Here is a 6,816-nt window from a genome sequence, read left to right on the forward strand (position 1 = left end):
AAAATATAGCAATGTGCCCAAACCTCTTTGTGTCATGGATGTAGACAAACAGGGACGTTGGCAGCAGATCCTTTGTGTTCTGTGGATTGCCTCATGTGGCTTCTGTCAATCTATTGGATTTGGCAGGTCTGGAACTCAAAATCTTTGCTACTTTGTTGTGTTTGTTTTCTGGTAGAAGCCACTGCCTTTGGGGAGTGTCATTGCCATGGTAGGAGGGCGGCGGTGAGGTCAACATGTCAAAATGACACCAAGATGAATTTGGAAACGTGCAAATTTTCTGCCAGAATATTGCATTTCAACATGAAACTCAGTGCTATTCATGCAGCCTGTCAGCGGTTTTAATGTTTTGGCTAATTGGCATATGCTCACATCCACAGGGCATATCAGTGCTTAGCCTTGTAGTGGCATCATAGAGGAGTCATTAGCATATCTGCTTAATACATGAAAGACCAGGAGGAGACACAAATCCCTGTAAGGGCTGCATCGGGAAGCATCTGGTGTAAAAATCTGTGCCAAGTCACATGTGTAGATCCATACACTATGGTGACCCTTTGCAAATAAGGACTCGTCCTGTCACCTCAGCAACACGATGAACTTTGACTGACTTTTTAAACTGCAGCTTGAACTGACTAACACAAGCTATAAGGGGGTTATTTTCTGTACAGAGAGTGGGAGATGTTTACCCACCGGGGAGCTGTCGTCAGCCCAAAAATCTCATCTATCTGCAGTTGCTTCGAGCGCACGTGGCAAAGAACTTGGAGCAAAGTTTATCAAAATGCTGCTGCACTTCAAGCTTGTAAATAGCAATTTCTAATTTCTAATTAGTCTGTTTGTCCAGATTTTACTCACATTTACTGTCAGTTATATTAAATAATTAAATATAACATTAGCATACATTTATAGTTAGTATAGTGAGTGTACTGTTTTGTGTTTGAAGATAAGATACATTTTTACAGTGTTGTGGAGTTATATGTTAATACTGTTGTAAACACCATACACAGGCATCCTTTTAAAGATTCTGTCCTAATATCAACCCACTCCTGATCCAGAAGCATCTTACCTGGGGAAGGAGAAAAAGAACTGGACCTTAATCATTGGTCCAAAGAAACGGATTGAAAGTAGGGAGGCCCTGAATCCATGATGTCTGAAGTCCAGGGTGAAGTTTCCACCATCTGTGAAGGCTCTACAACGTCTGCAGCCATATCATCATCTGGTGTTGGTGGTGGTTGGTTGGTGGTTTTATCAAGTCCAAAATCAATGCAACCAATTTTAGAGCCATTCAGCTTTCCATGTGCTGACAAGCTTTATGGAGATGCCAATTTCTTTTTCTAGCAAGACTTAGCGCACAGTGCCACAGCTACTACCAAATGGCTTGCTGACCATGTTATTACTGTAGCTTGACTGGCCAGCACACATGCCTGACCTGACATGGAATCTATGGGCTACTGTCAACGGGAAGATGAGGAACACCCGACCCAAAAATACACATGAGCTGAGGGTTGCTATCAAAGCAACCTGGACTTCTGTCTATGGGCCTGATTACCAACGATAACACACATTCAGTGGACGGAAAACATTCAAAGCAATGCAACAATCCATGGTGACGGAGCCCCCACCACATGGTGAGGGAGTTTTAGAAGCTGGACCTGATCTCACCGACTCAATAGAGGCACATCCTAATAATTACAGTCAAAGAGGAAATAACTCCGTCTCACTGTTATTACAAGAGGAATTTTAATGAGGCGCAAGTCGCAGCTTAGTGATGGTTCCTGTAATACTACATACACACTGTAAGCCATGAAAGCAAATTTCAGCACCTGCTGCTTACTGCTGTCAGTGAGCGGTCTAACCAGTATTGTACCATGACCTTTGGTCTATGTGTGTTTAGGGGTGCTACATTATACACTCAGCAATCACTATGTAATATTCCAGTGCACTTTACCCCCCTCCCCCCGACCTGGCTGTTAGGTGTCTGATCATGTTACTTCATTGCATGTTAACATGATGGGGCTGTGGTGAAATGTATAGCACAATTGGTCGCAGGGGATTCATTGAGTGTGAGACCGTAATCTGCGGAGGCCTGATGGGATGCTTTTCCGGGACTGTGAAGACTTCCCCTTGTAGTTTTCTTAGCTTTTCTCTGATTGACAAGGCAGGTGCTGGCCTCTCAGTGTTTTGTCCACATTTACAGTATTTGGCAGTATTTGGCTCTGAGTATGTATGCTATGAAGAGTGTTTATCCCAGACTGACAGAAGTGACAAAAAGAAATATTTCATGAAAACGATCAAAGCAACAATTTAAATCTACTTAATGAGAAGAAATAAGTAACATAGTCACATTTTTATGCAAAAGGTACACAATCTAAATCTGTTCTTGAATATATATAATTAAATATAGCAAAAGTGAAAGATGTGAGAAAGAACAAAGACAGCAGAGCATTAATGTGTCTATAGGATTTGACTATTTTACTTCATATACTGTAATTTTAGACCCAACAAGGGGATCAGGAACCTTCTTCAGGGTCACGACACATATACAATCAATTTATGAAATATTCATTCAAATAAATCATATCAAAAATATTTTTTTGGGGATTAAAAATTACAACTTCCTGAACTCAACATTTATTTACAGAGTGATAATTACCAAAAAATAAATAAAGAGGCCAAACAACCAAAAGGAGGGAACAGATAGGGTGGACAGGGTCTTCAAGGCCAAAACAAGAAGCACAGCTTATGAGTCTATGTTTGAATTTTTTTAGAAGTTTTTATATTTAATCTGTACTCTTAGATCATCAAACACCACTGGAGCTGTAGCTGAGAGAATACCATCTCATGCACGAGTAATATTAATTTAACGGAATAACAATTAGAATCCATCAGATCCTGCATCGCACTGATGAAGCATTGATACTCTGTTAAATGTTAGAGTTCTGGTTTCTAATGGGCTAAACTTCTTTATTTGATTACTCTTTTGTGGTTAATCAAATGCTGCCTCATTCATGCGAATGCAGTCATAGCTAGATTGATAAACCCTGAATGAATTTATCGAGTCGATAACCACCTTTATGTGACTGCTTAGCCTGATTGCCCACATTAAGATAAGTGAAGTCAGCAATCCTGGGTATGTCAGTCTTGCTTTGTGGTACAGAGCCTAACTGCCTGGCTAGCCACAAAACAAGAATTAAAGCCTTTATTGTCATTATACACAGTATAATGAGACTAAAAACAGCTCAGTAAAGGTGCGCACGTACTTAGCACATTATAAAAAACTATACAATAATATAACTATAAAAAGAAAGACAAGTCGTCTGGACATACTGGACATCGGTTTTCAAAACAAGAGAAAAGGAGGTTAAAAATAACATGGCAGCATGGCACAGAGCTTCTACCGGGCTTCCACTCTTGCATGTTTAGAGTGCCCAGATTTACAGTGTGAAAATGACAGGCCAAAATCAACTGGGTCGTTAAAGTTTGAGCACATCATAAAACTCATAACTGCTCATAAATCACATGGTGAAAGAAGGTTGGAGCGTCCTTCCTCACATAGTGACGTGCTGACATTGGTGCTCTCCAAACACAGAGACACAAGGTTTGCTCATTTTTCCCCAAAAACAGTGTTTTAAATTTTTTTTTTCCAACCCAGACTTGCTTTTGCTGAACTCTCTTTAGATTTAATTTCAGAACTCTCTTGTAATGTCTCGGTTCCCATTTTCTGAGACTGTACTCTCAGTGTAACCACAAATACACTGGATTCCATTCCTAAACATCAGCACAACAATAATGTGTCACTGTCAGGGTCCCCCTCCCCGCTCCCCGGTACAGGGACATACATCACACCCCCTGCTGACTTTCCCTCTGGATTTATTAGTGTGTGAGTTATGTAAGTGTGTAGCTGTAGTTCTGGTTTTTAAACTGTGTGGCAGGAAACATTTCAAAACAAGTTTAGTCTCGGCTCATTTAGCTGATGTTACACGAAAACCCAGATTGATCACCATCTCTAGTCTAAGCTCTGCTGCTGTCTGACAGAAGCAGATCTCTTTACAAATAGATGACTTTTGTCATATGGCTTATTTCATTCCAGCTCTCATCTTTCTCTCAGCTGTTGTTATCACCTTATCCCTCATGTTATTCATCAAGATAGCGCAGGCAGTGGCTGAAAACAGTCACAGAGTAGGACTGTGTGTGTGTGTGTGTGATTCTGAGAAAGGCCTGGTTGGTGAGTGGAAGAGGGCAAAGGGGACCAAAGTCTTGAGGCGCAACATTTAACCTCCCAAAAGAAGAGGATGTCCCTCACAGTTGGACATGCGGACTCAAAACAGCCAGTATGACTGACATATGCTGATGAATGTTGACTCAGGGATTCTGGGACATTCTGTTACTAAAGCCACGAAGCTGTAGTCTCTCTCCTTGACTCATAATTATAAATACACAGATTGGTAGCAGGAAATGCTCACATTAGTTCGCCCTAACATGGCCAGAGAAAGATCCGTGGTAGAGGGGTTGTCCCACTTTCATTTGGATTGGGCTGCTGTCCAAGCAAGTAATAGCTTGCTATTCTAGGATTATGCCTTTGAAATCAGTAGCATTAACAAAATCTCTTCAGTGAATAACTGTTTTTTCTTCCTTTCATTAATTATTATAGCTGTGATATATATTGATCACACACAGCTGCAGCTGATTAATGTATCGCTATCATAGACTGTAAATAAAGGATGGTGATAGCCACCTTGCTTTCAATCATGGTTAGTAAAGCCTTAAGCTGAGCATTTTGCTGTCGCTATCTTAGCTTCTTGAAACCCTCTGTGATGAGCCAAGTCTGAATCTGACTGATTTAAAGAGACTCTGTGATGTGATTCTGATGAGGACTGTAATTTATTCTGGAGCCTATCCAGCTGTGATGGAGAAAATGATGTGATACAAGCTGGACAGATCACCAGTTCATCACAGGGCTAACAGACAGGCAGGTGTGTGGATCCTTGAGCAAATGCCTAGAATGAGAATGCCGATTGGATAATCCAGGCCAGGTTGGAGGAACATGGAAACTCAATAGAAAAAGGCCCCAACCAAGCAGGTTGCAGAGCCTTCTTGCTTTTTACATTTTGATGTTCAGTGTGTTGCATTCTTCTCTTGCACTTTTAGTGTTTCCCCAAACATCCATTTTCTTGCATACATAAGAAATCATAAAATGCAGTGAAGTTTTTTTTAAGGGATATCCTTAAATATCCTTCTGTGTGTGCAGTTTTTTTAAGCAGCACTTACTGAATAAACTGTCACAATAGTTGACACTTGCTGGGGGAAAGCAGCAGCTGCTCTAATCCCACGGGGTTAACCCGGGTGTATTATAAAAGATTAAACTGCTGAATGGAGGATTTCCAGTTCACATGTTGTGAAGTGACACAGAGGCAATTCTTGCTTCACCCATTAGTGAAAGAAAACAGGAAGAAAGCCGGAATATACGAGAGCAGATAGAACTAGATTTAAAGTAACAGTTTTGAAAATAAGGCTAGGTCTTAAAATAAGTATATGTCACTCATACATTAGATTTGGTTACCCCATTTTCTAGATCTTATCATACTTCTTATCTGCAGTTTATTTTAATTTATACTTCTTCCATTTGCTGTTTTTGTCAAGAAGAGAGGACTTTTGCACACATTGAGTCAAACTGATTGATTTATTTCCTAGCCTGAAGTGCAAGTTTCCATTTGGACTGTTTGAATGCGGGTTGTCCAGTTTTAGCAACAGTTCCTACATGAACTGCCATTCAGTTCCATTAAGAAAACACATACCCTCGAAAAATGAGGCAACTAAAATAAAAAAAAATATTTAGATGGATAGACAACACTACAAGCCAGAGGAAAGCACTGGAATTTAATTTTGAGAACAAGCTCCTTACTTCATCAGATTACAGTAATAATAGTTTAATTAATTGGAAAGAACACATTATGTTGTCTTTTCATTTTTGTGGACATTTTGTCTGTTTGTATCATCTAAAGTTCAAACTGAGCATCAGAATGAGGAAGAAAGGTGATTTAAGTGACTTTGGTGTGGTTATTGGTGTCAGACAGGCTGGCAAGAGTATTTCAGAATCTGCTGATATGCTGGGATTTTCCTGCACAGCCATTTTTTGCATTTATAAGAGAGAATTTTCCAACAAAGAGAAAATATCCAGTGATCGGCAGTGCTCTGGGGAAAAGTAAGTCAAATGTTCACTTGCTACAACCAAGGTATGCAGAAGAGCATCTCTGAATGCACAACACATCCAGCGTTGAAGCAGATGGGCTACAGCAGCAGGAGACCACACCACATGCCACTCCTGTCAGCTAAGAACAGGAAGCTGAGGCTACAGTTCAACAAAACAGGACAATAGAAGATTGGAAAAACATCGTCTGGTCTGAGGAGCCTCGATTTGTGATGTGACATTCAGTGACGGGGTCAGAGTTTGTGAAACATGGAAACATGGATGAAACCTGGCTTGTCAAAACTTTTCAGACTGGAGGTGGTGATGTAATGGTGTGGGGAATATATACTTTTTTTTTTAACCATGCTGGATAACATGTCACAAAGCCCAAATCACCTCAAACTGGTTTGTTGAACACGAGCGAATGCACCACAATTTTTCACAAGTATTGATTTTTAATATTTTCTTTCACTACAGTAGTTTTTTTTTTTTTTTACCTCCACTGACTGAAGTTTTGGAAGCACACTACTAGTGCAACTAAATACAAATCGGAGTAAAGAGGACCTATAGTATAGTATAATAGAGGAGCAATAATATAAGCTTGAGTAATTCTCACTCAAAAAAACAAAGACAGC

Source organism: Perissodus microlepis, chromosome 4, assembly GCF_051167445.1.
Source record: "Perissodus microlepis isolate ML-2025 ecotype Zambia chromosome 4, ASM5116744v1, whole genome shotgun sequence".
NCBI lineage: Eukaryota > Metazoa > Chordata > Actinopteri > Cichliformes > Cichlidae > Perissodus > Perissodus microlepis.